The sequence below is a fragment of the Sinohyriopsis cumingii genome, chromosome 13 (genome assembly GCF_028554795.1).
Source record: "Sinohyriopsis cumingii isolate HCF-2022 chromosome 13, ASM2855479v2, whole genome shotgun sequence".
NCBI lineage: Eukaryota > Metazoa > Mollusca > Bivalvia > Unionida > Unionidae > Sinohyriopsis > Sinohyriopsis cumingii.
The window spans coordinates 59,985,571-60,000,625 of NC_142973.1; positions in this window are offsets into that span (position 1 = coordinate 59,985,571).

Consider the following 15,055-nt stretch of genomic DNA (forward strand, 5'->3'; position numbering starts at 1 on the left):
ATTATATGCAGAATATCGGTATGTCTCCCTCTTGCCGAAAATGTCAGCACCATATATATTTTGCAAGTAATGTAATGGGTATAGTAACACACACACGCACACACAAACACACTTTTTTTGGGGGGGGGGCGCCGGAAATATGCCCCCCCCCCCCATTTCCAAAAAATTAAAAAGTATTTTATGTTTGTGTCTTTCCCCCTCAGGTGTGTTGTATGTTTTATTTAAAACAAAATTTTATATAAAAAAATTTAGTTTGTAGATATTTTGATGGGGTATTTATGTTTCCATAGTGTTATCTAAAGGGTTGTTCGTCCGAGTCTGGTTTCCCTCACCTTGCTCGAAGTTCCTTCCCTTGAAATATTTTGTGACCTTTGCTATATGTCGCCTAGGTCTCAGTGTTTGCTATATGTAATGGTGCTATATTGTATGTATGCTATATTTTCTTTATGTTTGAGACAGCAAGTATAGATCAACTATCTTTCCCAGTTGTATTTCTTCCTTTATGATGTTATATTGTATCTTTTAATTTGTTTTATGGTTTTCTAATTTTGACGATGGAATGGTGTACTATTTAGATTTTGTTTAAAAAAAAAATAATTTCTCATTTTATTATTCGAGTGATAATATGATCGTTCCTCATAATAGGTTTTAAAGATGTTGATAGGTAGGTTACGCTCGATCCAAGGTTCACGCTTCTTTATTCTTTATGTGTTTCTCCTGGGTCGCGTTAGGCTTCCTTCATTTAGTTTATCTGATTATGCTTTATTGAAAGATCCAAACGTATGTATGAGACCACATTATTGTGCAGTGGTCAACCATGCAGTGCGGGAGCTGTATGGATTTTAAGATATAGAAGAAGTTAGTAGGGTTTTAAACTAAGTGTTATACAGTATGTATTTGTGTCTCTGTTTTGTCTGTTTATGTTCTACATGGCGTGTTTTCAAAGACTTTTGATGGGCCTGTCCACTTCGCTTAGCGCCATGTGACTTAGCCCCATGATGTCATCGCTATTTACTTCCCCCTTATATTTTCCCTGTATCCCTTACTATATATGTCTTTAGAATTTTTTTTCATAGAAAGAAAAAAAAAAATAAATTACAAAATTCTTTTATTGTTTTCTTTCTTCCTTTCTTCCCTTTTCTCTTTTAAAAAAAAAGTTATATGGGTTTCTTTGAAATATTTGAAATATAATTTGAAATTTTCTTTAAAATGTGGCTGTTGTGGGGTGCGAGGAGGGGGTATGGGTATGGCATCAGCTCGCAATTGCGCTACGCGACCCTTCGGTCTGTCATACCTATTCCTCTCTCCCCCAATTCCAACATAAATTGCGTTATATCAGCCTGACGGTAAGTATCTGTTCGTCGTAAGACGTACTGAGTTCGTATTGTGGTTAATATTCTTATTTTTACGGCGTATCCTATTTAAAAATCTTTATCACCTGTTCACAGGATATCATCGTAGTTACTATATAGTCTATACATTTTTAGAACGATTTTGTTTTCGTAGTCTACATCTATGAATAAAATGTTATTTTTTTTATACTTATATTTTTTTGCAAATTTCCATTATTAACTTTATCCTATTATGTTTAGTTTTTTCACATTGGGCAATCGTATGTAGTTTGGTGAAGTTCGCTGTTTTACATAAAGGGCATTTCGGCATTATCCTGAGCATACGACGTTTGATTGCTTCTTCGTCTGTTAGCCAGGTGTTGTGCAGGTATTTAAAAAATTATACTTTGTGTTTGACAGATCTTATTTTCACCAATTTTTCCAAGTAATTTGTCCAATTTATCCCCCAGTTGTCCTGCTCTAATCTACATTTTATATTTTTGGTTACCTCCTCTCTAATCCAAGCGTCACTTTTACTTATTTCTATTTTCCATAAATCTGTTTTGTCTCTATATTTTAAAATTAGTTCTCTTATATATTTAAATTTGCGTGGCACTTCAATTTTTTATATTAATTTGTTATTTTTGTATATCTCTGGTCGGTTTCTCAAGGTGAAGCCGAACCAGTAGATGTACAGTGCTTCCCACGCTGTAGCCGGGTCTGATTGCAATTTTTTAATCTATTGATTATGTTAGTTAATTATAGTAGTAGGGGGCTCGGCAACCCCAAGCCCCCTTTACTTTTGGCCCTATATAATGTCTCTTTTTTTACATAATGCATTTTATGATTCCATATATAATCTATTATTTCCTTGTCTGTTTTGTTTAAAATAGTATTATCCATATATATGTATTTAATTATGTAGTTAATATTTGAGTATAAATAAGTCTTGGCCACTTGGGCCCGCTCCATGATACGTAATGGCGTCATGGCCAGATTTTCATATTTTCTCTTATTTTGTTGATAATATGTTCATAGTTTTCTACAGCTTCTTTTCTTTTTTACCAAAGTAAACCCTTAGAGCCTTTACCGTGTCTCTCAGTAGGTGTGTGTGTGTGTGTTGGGGGGGGGGGGGCAATCCAGGGTGGTTGCCCCTCCAGTTAACTATTTTTAAGATTTCGTGCTTGTTGTGGTTTATTTTGGAACCCGACGCTTTACCAAATTTTTCAAATTCTTCTACTAGATGCATATAGCATTTCCCCTCTCTTATAAAGTTGGTGCAATCATATGCATGTTAGAGCATTTTTTATTCTTTTTTAGGTTTGGTATTTGTATGCCTTGCATTCAGGGGCGGATTAAGGCTCACTGGTGCCCTAAGCACTGACAAATCTTGGTGACCCCCTCCTTTCAACGTACACCTGGGAAGATAACCCTAGGGTGTACCATGATCAAGAAACAGAACATTATGATCAATTGGCACTAGTTTTATCAATTTGTTTTTACAAATCTTCATTCGCTTTTTTTTTTCTTTTCACCCTTTTCTCAACTTTGTGGTGCCTCCTTTGGCCCTGGTGCCCTAAGCAAGTGCTTAGTCTGCCTAATGGTTAATACGCCCCTGCTTGTATTTCTGGGTTGTTTCTTATCGTGTGACTTAGGATTTCTATTGCCATTACGTATTGTAGCATTGATAGTGGACATCCTTGTCTCACTGATCGTTTTATTTCAAATTATTTCGTGCATTTCCCGTTTAATTGTACACATGAAATTATCCCAGTTTGTAGGATTTTGGTCCATTTCAGAAACTGGGTCTGAAATCAAATTTTTTAAAAACATTCTTTATATAGTTTTGTTTAAATCGGTCGAAAGCTTTCTCCTGGTCGAAGAGTACCATAACACTCATCATACATGTTTCATTTATGTAGTTAATTATAGTTTTAATGTTTAAAATTTTGTTTTGTATATCCCTCCCCCACAAGTTTGATTTACAATAATTATTTTGTTTATCCTACCCGTTACTCTATTTGTTAAAATACTACTTAAATCTTATAGTCCGTGTTTAAAAGTGATATGGGCCTCCAGTTTTTAATCTCGTCTCTATCCCCTTTCCCTTTGTATATAAGTGTGATAACTCCCTCCCTCATAGATTTGGTCATTTTATTTTTACTTAAAAATATATTGTTATACAAAGCGTTTAAGATCGGGGTCAGTTCACCGTGGAACTTTTGATAGAATTCCACGGTGAGTCCATCGTTCCCTGGCGATTATTGTGAGTGTAGATATACTTTTTGTGATTTCTTCATCTGAGATGACGTCATCACATTGGTCTCTATGTTCTGTTGATGTCATCTCACAGTCGACATTTTTTAAGTAGCTGTCGAATGTGCTGAAGTATATGTTCTGTGTGGTGTATAGTTCTTTATAATATTGGGAAATATTATTTAGGATATCTTCTTTTACAGTATGGGTTACAATGTTTATTTTGATTTTGTTTAAAATTGTATCACCCCCTTTTCTAAATTCTTCTCGCTTATATATGTTTTTTGCCTCGTTGTAGATCTCTATAAATTTTCCCGCCCTTATTATTCTCCCCTGATTTTCGTCTTCTTCAACGATTATAATTTTGTCTGTCAATCGTTTTTTTTCTCCATCGTCGTTTGTTGTTTTGCTTAGTTCAAATTTGAGTTCGTGTTTGTCTTTTTTCTGTTTTTCCGCCCTCTATTTGAGTACTGAATATATATTCTTTTCATTATGTTTTTCAAAAACATCCCAATCAATTATTATATTAATATTTTCTTCATTTTTGAAGGTTTCAATTTCTTGTTTTATTTTATTATTTGGCCCATATTTTTCTATTATTTTTTTTTTTTCATTTTTAGGTCAATAGTGAACATGAAATGGTCTGATAGTTTTTGGTTGGTTATTGCAGCATTAATATATATTAATGGATCATAAAAATTCCCGTAAAATTTATAAAACCTGCTAGACTGGTTTTATTTATAGTTAAAGGTAAATTCTCTTCTTAAAATGTTCAGTTTTCTATGAATGTCATGTAAATTGTGTTTATTTAATAAATTTACCATTTCAGTTCGGTATATTTTGTCACTTGTTAGGTCAGCCGTTCTGTCAATTTCGTCCCCTACCCAGTTGAAATCTTCCCCTATGATTAGATTTTCCATCGAATATTGTTGTAGGTAGGTATGTAAGTTTTCTTTAAAATTAGTTTCTTATTTTTATTAGCTGGCATGTACACATTTATAATATGGCAATTCAACATTTTAACATGTAGCAACCGTCCCTTAAAAAATTCCCCCACCTCAAACCTTTACTAGCTTACTGCCTGTTTTATTAAAAAATATTATTGTTGCAACCCACTCTAATATCATTGTTTGTAAAATTGTTGCATATCTTTATTGCGTTAAGTTTGTCTTCTACTAAAATTTTGAATTCTGGCTTAATTCCATAGTGTGTTTCTTGTATCATTATTATCTCAAAGTTTGTTTCTTTGGCTATTTTGTCTGCTTTCGCTTTGTATATCCCCTTGCTGTTGATAGTAGCGATCCGGAAGTTTGTTTCTTCCATTTTTGCTTTACTCCCAGGTGCCGCATCACTTTTAAATATAATTTAATTGTATATATTTCAGTTAAAGTTATTATATTTACACACACACCAGCACGCTCGACAAAGAGCGCTTGAGTAATATACAGTTTGATACATCCTACATGGTAGTGGGCAGGAATATATATATAGGTCGCTATCCTTCTGGACCGAAGTAGTAATATTGTTCCAATGTTACCACTCGACGTCCTCGATTTGTGCTTCATCGTATTTGCAGTCTATACACTTAAAGTTACAATGGAAAAGTGTACATGAACATATTTATACCATAGACAGAGCCTTGAAGTACTACTTATTTCGGTTTAGAAATGTAAATTAAAAAAAAAAAAAAAAAAAAAAAAATTATAAAAATAAAATAAAAACCCGGCTTGTGATAGTTCATTTCGATACATTTGCACAAGAGCATTTGACGTTCATTTTGATGTCAATATTATTTATATTGACTAAGTGCGATTTGTTTTCAAAGTTACTTTATTGCTGGTAGTGCTTCTGTTTTCAAGTTCGATATATAATAAAACCATGGAGCAGTAGTAATAACACAAATCATGAACAGCAACCATCATCATCATCATCGGGATTATTATTATCGTATATGTTGGTCACAGCTATGATCATTAATAAAAAGCGGTTGAAATATGAACAAGATTCCATCTCTTTAAATAGCAAATACCCTAGTAAAGTGTGTGTGTGTGTAATTTTTTACGTAGCTTTAAAAAAATGCAATCATATCGCTACCATGTCTGCATTGTGACAGTTTATAATGATGTGTAGCAATGTGGCATCATGCCACAAACATACAGCATTTTGTTCCACCCAATCCCATTATCCTGACACCTGTCCGACCAATCCGAACACTAACCTCTTAATGATGGGCGCCAAATGAGGCAGCTGCTAGTACCATTTTTACAAGTCTTTAGTATGATTCGGCCGGGGTTTAAATCCGCGACCTCTCGCATCCAAGGCGGACGCTCTGTAGAGACACTGCACCACCGGAGCGATCGCTTAACAAAGAATGTACGATATTGGTTCCTGTTGTTCTTGACAACTCGACCTGGAGACCTACCTGAGGGAAAATGAAGGCGCATTATAAGGTTATAATATACGAATCCAGAATTTTTTTGATAATTATAATTTTCAAGAAAGTTAGTGCCTGTTAGAATTTGACAAAGTGTGCTTGCAGTAGCGTACTAAGGGGAGGGGGAGTTTACAACATACTTCGATGCTGACACTACTGATTTCAAGCATAAAATTAAAGCTAAACAACAGCATAACATGTTAATATATTTTATTAAGTACGTCTTCATTTGTCTTACCGTGCGCCAAATGCCTTCCTACACGAACATGTTCCACATAGGTAAATAAGTTGTACCAATCGTAAACGACCACCGATTTCGACATATTTGATATCAATTTATAGGTTTCTCATCAGTTTAAATCGATCTATGCCACACACACACACACACACACACAATAAAAAAATATGGCGAAAATGAATAATAAAAAGTTGCTATTTGTGACTCATTGTCGCTTGCGACTTTACCGATCTTCGTATCCTTGATGCTTCCATCCTTGCCGTTTAGGATGGTAGCACATAATTGGATGCTAATACTATAGATTTGAAGCATATACTTAAAGCTGTATAACAGTAAATAATATGTGTATGTATCTTATTAAGTAAGTCTTCATATATATGTTCGTGCGCCCAATGCCTTCCTATACGAACGGTTTCGATATAAACGAATAAGTTATACCAATAGTAAACAAACACCAATTTTGACAAATTTCATATTATTATATAGGTTTCTCATCAGTCTAACTCTATCTGTGCCGATAGACATGTGTTAACATGCAAAATACAAAAAAGTGTACTTTTTACTGAATATTGGGTTCGACTTTACTGATCTTCATATCCTTGCTACGTTCATACAGCGTTCCCGTTCTGCGATGGTCGCACATACTTCCATGCTAATACTATAGATCTGAAGCATAGAATTAAAGCTGTACATAATTATAAAATATGTGTATGTATCTTATTAAGCACGTCTTTATCTGCCTTTCCGTGTGCCTACATCTGACCTATACGAACGTTTTCCATATGGGCGAATAAGTCATACCAATCGCAAACAAAGAACGATTTTAACACGTTTGATATCAGTTGACAAGTTTTTCATGAGTCTAAATAGATCTGTGCCAATATAAATGGGTGAAAATGCAAAATAGAAAAGTTAATATTTTTCACTCAGTATCGCTTGCAACGTTACCGATCATCGATTCCTTGCTACGTCCATCTGCCATTCCCGTTTTGCGATCGTATAACATTTTTACGATGCTAATTCTATAAATCTGAAACATATAATAAAAGCTGCACAACGGTAAATAATATGTGTGTATGCATCTTATGAAGTACGTCTTGATTTGTACGTCCTTGCGTTTAGTGCCTTCCTAACCAAATATTTTCCATATAGGTGAATAAGTCATACCAATCGCAAACAACCAGCGATGTTGACAAGTTTGATATCAATTGATACGTTTCTCATGAGACTAAGTCGATCTCTGCCAACAGACATGTGTGAAAAAGCAAAATAAAAAAGACTGTTCTTTTTACTGAATATCGCGTGCAAAATTACCGATCTTCATATCCTTTGCTACGTGAAACTACCATTGCCGTTTTGCGATTGTACCACATATTTCGATGCTAATACTATAAATTTGAAGAATATAAATAAAGCTGTACATCAGTAAATATTATGTGCGTGAATCTTATTAAGTACGTCTTCATTTGTCTGACTTTTCTCCTAATGTCTTCTATACGATCGTTTAACAAACAGGTGAATAAGTCATTACAATAGTAAATAAACCCCGATTTAGAGAAATTTGATATCAATTGATAGGTTTCTCATCAGTCTAAATCGATCTGTGCCAACAGAAATGTGTGAAAATGTAAAATAAAATAGTTTGTATGTTTGACTCGATATCGGTTGCGACTTTAACGATCTTCATATCCTTGATACGTGTCTCTGCCATTGCAGTTTGCCACGGTACCACATATTTCAATTTTAATATTATAGATCTCAAACATATAAGGAAAGCTATACAACAATATATAATATGTGTATGCATCTTATAAAGTGCATCTTTATGTGTCTGTATGTCCGCCCAATGTCTTTCTCAAAGAACTTTTTCCATACAAGCAAATAAGTCATAATAATAGTTTTAAAACTCCGATGTTGACAAATCTGATATCAATTGATAGGTTTCGCATCAGTCTAAATCGATTTGTGCCATAGAAATGTGTGAAAATGCAAAATAAAAAAGTTGGTATTTTTTTACTCAGTTTCGATTTAGACCTTGCCGATCTATATCCTTGATACTTGCTCTACTATTGCCGTTTGCCACGGTACCACATACTTCAACGCTAATACTATAAATCTGAAGCATATAAGGAAAGCTATACAACAGTATATAATACGTGTATCCATCTTATTAAGTAAGTCTTCATGTGTCTGTCCGTGAGCCCAATGCCTTCCTCAAAGAGTATTTTTCATATAGGCAAAAAAGTCATACCAATCATAAACAACCACCGATGTTGACAAATTTGATATCAATTGATAGGTTTCTCTTTAGTCCAAATGGATCTGTGCCAATATAAATGTGTGAAAATGCAAAGTAAAAAGGTTGATATTTTTCACTCGGTGTCACTTGCGACATTACCGATCATCATATCCTACCTACGTGCCCTCTACCCTTGCCGCATTGCGATGGTACCATATAATTCGATGATAAGCATTTGTCTGTTTTGTGCGCCTAGCATTTTACAACACGAACGTTTACCTCAGAGGCGAATAAGTCATACCAATCGTAAGCAAACAAAGATTTTGACAAATTTGATATTAATTGATAGGTTTCTCATCAGTCTAAATCGATCTTATGCCTATAGAAATGTGTGAAAATGCAACCTAGAAAAGTAGGTATATTTTACCCCGTATCCTTTGCGACGTTACCAATCTTCATAAACTGGATACGTACCTCTATCCTTGATCTTTTGCGAAGGCATCGCATACTTCGATGTTTATACCAATGATTTGAAGCATATAATTAAAGCAATACAACAGTAAATATTATGTGTATCTTATTAAGTACGTCTTCATGTGTCTGTCCGTGCGCCAAGATCCGAACGATACATTGTCCATATGGGCGAATAAGTCCTGCCGATCATAAACAACCACGGATGGTGAAAAATTTAATATCAATTAATATTTTGTCCATCAGTCTAAATCGATATTTGCCAATTGAAATGTGTAAAATTGCAAACTAAAAAATTGGTATATGTTTATTCGATATCGATTTCGACTTTGCCTGTCTTCGTGTCCTTGCTACGTGCTTCCACCCTTCCCGTTTTGCGATGATAGCGCATGCTTGGATGATAATACTATAGATTTGAAGCATATAATGAAAGCTGTACAACAGTAAATAATATGTGTGTATGTTTCTTATTAAGTAAGTCTTCATTTGTCTCTCCGTGCGCACAGTGCCTTCCTATCCGAACGTTTTCCATATAGGCGAATAAGTCATAGCAATCGCAAACAACCAGCGATGTTGACAAGTTTGATATCAATTGATAGGTTTCTCATGAGACTAAGTCGATCTGCCAATAGACATGTGTGAAAATGCAAAATCAATCGTTTTGTTCTTTTTACTGAATATTGGATGCGACATTACCGATCTTCATATCCTTGGTACGTGAATCTACCATTGCCGTTTTGCGATCGTACCACATATTTCGTTGCTAATACTATATATTTGAAGCATGTAATTACAGCTGTACAACAGTAAATAATATGTGCATGTATCTTATTAAGTACGTCTTCATTTGTCTGTCCTTTCGCCCTCTCTTCCTATACGATCGTTTTCCATATAGGTGAATAAGTCATAACAATAGTAAATAAACCCGGATTTAGACAAATCTGATATCAGTTGATATTTTCTCATCAGTCTAAATCGATTTGTGCCAACATAAATGTGCGAAAATGCAAAATAAAAAAGTTTGTATTTTTGGCTCGGTATCGGTTGCGACTTTAACCATCTTCATATCCTTGATACGTCCATCAACCATTGCCGTTTGCCACGGTACCACCTACTTCAATGTTAATAGTATAGATTTGAAGCATATAGGGAAAGCTATACAACAGTATATAATATGTGTATGCATCTTATAAAGTACATCTTTATGTGTCTGTATGTCAGCTCAATGTCTTTCTCAATGTGCGTTGTCCATATAAGCAAATAAGTTACAACATTAGTAATTTTTTTAAAAACGCGATTTAGACGAATTTGATATCAATTGATAAGTTTCTCATCAATCTAAATTGCTCTGTGAAATATATAAATGTGTGAAAATGCAAGTAAAAAAGTTGATATTTTTTACTCGGTGTCGCTTGCGATATTACGGATCATCAACGGATCATCATATTCTACCTACGTGCCTCTACCCTTGCCGCTTTGAGATGGTACCATATAGTTCGATGATAATCATTTGAATGTTAGTGCTCCTAGATCTTTACAACACGAACGTTTATCTTAGAGTCGAATAAGTCATACCAATCGTAAGCACACAAAGATTTTGACAAATCTGGTATTATTTGATAGGTTTCTCATCAGTCTAAATTGATCTATGCCTACAGAAATGTGTGAAAATGCAACCTAGAAAAGTTAATATATTTTACCCATTATCCTTTGCGACTTTACTATTACCAATCTTATATTCTTGTTACGTGCCTCTACCATTGATGTTTTGCGATGGTATCACATATCTCGATGCTGATACTAATGATATGAAGCATATACTTAAGCAATAAAACAGTAAAAGTTATGTGTATGTATCTTAAGTACATCTTCATTTCTCTGTCCGTGCGCCTATATCCTTGCAACATGATCGTTTTCTATAAGGCTAAATATGTCATGTTAATCGTAAAAAAACCCCCAAAGATTTGGACATATTTGATATCCATTTATTGGTTTCTCATTAGTCTAAAACGACCCGTGTCAATATAAATGTGTGAAAATGCTACCTTGAAAGTTGCCTTTTTTGTCTCGGTATTGCTTGAGACTTACCGATCTTCATATCTTTGCCACCCGCTTCTACCCTTGCCGTTTTTTGATGGTTTGTATATAATCAAATAAGTCATGCCAATTGTAAAGAACCACCGATGTTAACACATTTGATATCAATTTATAGGTTTCTCATCCTCCAAATCTTTCTGTTTTTAAGAAACGTTTTTCTAATTCAACTAACGGGTCATCACGCTAAAATTATGCTACTGACAAATGTCATCTTAATATCCTACATACTAAACTTAGATAAGCAGGTAGTCTCCTGAATTCCGACCTTTACATGGTGAATTTAGTTAACTCTTTCACGTGTGCATGTGCTTATGATAATGAAGAAGTTGAGCACTTTGTCTATTGCCCCTTACCTAATGCCAAAGATCCCAGCTCTTTCGCTCTACCTTTCAACACACTTCTTGGTTAAGTCTAGATTTATCATTGAAAAGTGACGTGACTACCCAGCTACAATAAGATGTCTTTCTGCTTGTGTGATGACCCGTTAGTTAAATTAGAGAAACGTTTCTTAAAAATAGAAAGATTTGGAGGATTTCGGATAGCATCAGGGAGAGAGTTCTAAAGACGAATCGTATATGGTAAAAGGTCGTGTGAAAATATAAAGTTTGGTAGAGATTGGTGTGATACTTTGAGAGTAACGTAGACGATAATTAGATGCCTCATATCTCCTTTGTGGAAGAAGTTCGCTTAAATAGTTAGGTACTTGAGTATTTATAATCGAATACATAATGCATAATCTCTTCCTTTTCCTTCGTTGTGCAAACCAAAGAGTTTCCGCATAAAGAGACTATCTAGAAGAATTAATGGGTATAGATCTGGAACGATCCGTGCATCTTCCATCTGATTTTCCCCCCTTTATTCTGATCTTTCCGAATCTTCATTAGAGCAATTATCCCAGACTCCAGAAGTATATTCTAAGGTTGGACTTATGAATAGTGTATATAATTTAGCCGAAGTCAACAATTAGTCTGTATTTAGACGGTAGTGTTTTATCTCCTTTCTTATACATCGGTATGTCATACGCTAGCTTGCACTATGTTAGGAACACGCTGGCTGGGAGTGATTTATTTAAAAGTATTTGCAATGGAACATACATTTCTTCAACTATACTTGTACAAGTTTATTACTTATTGGATTGGTTCCAGCGGTTTTGTTTAGGTCAAGACTAGTTATTACATCAATAATTTCTTGTTTATATATAATGATGGCAGAAATAAAAGTTTGATTTCTAACTTCAAAATGCGGTAACTGTTTATCATAATTTTTTAAACGTGTAACATATCAAACTTGCGAGTTCAACAGATCGCACTTCTCCTGATCACTTTTTGCAAATTTAGATGATCATTTCGTACGTTTCAGTGGAAGTAATAGGTTCCATGTCTTTGTAGAATGTACTTGTTATCTCATCATTTTCCAATAAGGTCGAGGATTTGATCCGATGGCAGGGGTTGAACCTGCATCCTTTCGGTCGCAGGTCTGAGACGCTAACCACTGAGCCAATGTGGCTCCTCTTAAGATTAATATACCCATATGATATTTTCCAGTATCATACGTAACTATATGATACGTTTAATAACACCCAATAACTCAGCAAATGCCGGCATGACGACATATGAATTGAAGGTGTAATGACGAATGTAATTTAAAGTCAATTATGTAACCTATTTTTATGCTTTTTATTGAATATCATTTCTGTCATGTGATACACATAACATAATCTTACATTTAAGATTATTTAAAATGAAATTTATGAAATTCATTAAATAGTTTCAATCTTTTGCGACTCTCGTAAAAGATCCTTCATTGTTGTTCATGTAATTTTACATGTCATTATATTCCTTTATTGATTTGCACTTTGGTTACAAAAGAGACAACTTTGTTACAAAAGAGACAACTTTGTTACAAAAGAGACAACTTTTGCAATTTAAAACTTATTTCATCTATACTACACTAGTATAGCTCATGAAATGAAGGCAGTTTACTTGGCCTCTAATTCATCTATAGGGAATGATACCTGCGGGAGACTGCTCTATCTGATCAGTGTGTAACTATGGAAACGGTAATTTAGTGACCTCTTCTCCAGCATCGAGCTTTAGGTTAAGACTGAAATTCGCTGTCTTATGTAATGTTCTGTCTCTGCAGTTTAAAGCTGGGAGAATTATACAAAGAGAAAAGCAAGTAAACCCTTCTGTAAACGGAGCAAACTCGCACTTTTACATTGTAAAACTAATTTCTCTTACAATCATTTATGAATAATTAAAAATTACTGAGTAGTAACTAAGAATATATAAATTCTTTAGATGGAGACCCAAATTTCATTTTTTAAATTATCGTATTTTTTTATGTTTACTTTCCAGATACATTTTAAAAAAATTTCTCAAGAAAATATGAAATCTAACAAAAGATGAACGAAAGTCTTATTATTTTGATTTTTTGTAAAGAGCAAAGAAAGAAAACTATTGATGACATAACCTTTCATCATGACATATACACACTAGCCTCCACAGAAGTACTTTTATGACAGTACGGTTAAAATAGAAATAAATATGCATATCCAGTTGTAAACTTTCCCGATTTATGACTAAACATTTATACTGTGATAGGGTGTTCTTAGTAAGTAAAATGTGTATTATACAATAAATGAATAGGAGGTATTCGATGAATGGACTGCATGCATTTCAGGTGCAGTGGCTACTCAAGATTATTTACTGATGCACAAACTAGTTAGAGTTGTCATACTGGTTGTCATTCCAGGGATACTGACAGTCAGTGATTTCCACCTTGTAAAATCTTTCCTCTAGGGCGGACAATAATAATAGTTTCTGAAGCTGATTTTATTAGCAATGGTTTGCAAAACAACAACAAATATCCTTGTGTTTTATCAACTCATTATGGTTCCGCTGCTTTGATAGAACAAAAAGGAATGCTCTTTATTGTTTTATGAATGTTATGCCCTGTGACAATGGCCAACATTATGCAGGTCACGATCACTTTGGCATAAACTTATTTTATGCATGGCAGTTGGAAACTACGAAAATCTTCTTAAAGGCGAGCTGTATAATCGGCAATTACATTGTTATTCTGAAAGAGTTCTGATAACTAAATAAATAAGTAAATAAATAAAAACACCAACTTTTATCATTAAAAGTTGCCAAGTGTTGTTTATACATTGTACGTGGCGTAATTCGTAAGTTTACTCGGCATCTTTTCAACTCAGTAACGCCTGGTAACGGTCATAATTTTACCTAAATATGTGGGTCCTTTGAGAGCATCGTAAATGTATGGAGGAAAAGAAATTGTCTTTTATGCTCATCTCAAAAGATTTGTTTGTATTTCTGCGAAATAGTCATGCCTAACCAAAGAATAGCAAAGAAAATCCCCCCCCCCATTGTAACTACAAAACCTTGAACAAGTGCGAAGTTACCAGTTAATTTTATTGTTTGTTTCTATTTTTCAAGTTGTCTTCGTGTGTGTAAATTGAAAGCTTGTTATTACTAGTCAATATCGTCAATCATATTTGCTCCATTATTCCATGCAGATAAGAAAGGAACTAATTTTGTGTTGAATTTGTGCCCCCACCCCCCACCCCACCCCGGCACGGTACAATAAACAAACACTTGATTGAAAATAAAATAAAAGAAACTAACCTTGCATTGTTATAATGTATTCCTTCTTTTTTCATCATGCGAAATTTAGAGAACAAAATATATCAACGAACTCCGTAAATGTAGCGGATGCCGGCATGCGTATGCATCCTTACTGTGTGTGTATCGCTAATGTCAAATAAAAAAAAAATATCGCAAAAGAAACGAAAATATCACCAGATTGCTTGAAGGCGCCTGCCATTCACGCATGTTAAGTTACAAGGTGCAAACGGACCAAGATTGTATTGTATCCAGGTTAACTATACGACGATATCTCGCAAATAAAAAAAAAAATCATTATTTTAAAGAACATACAATGTGACTGCAAATGATAATCTTTCGCTA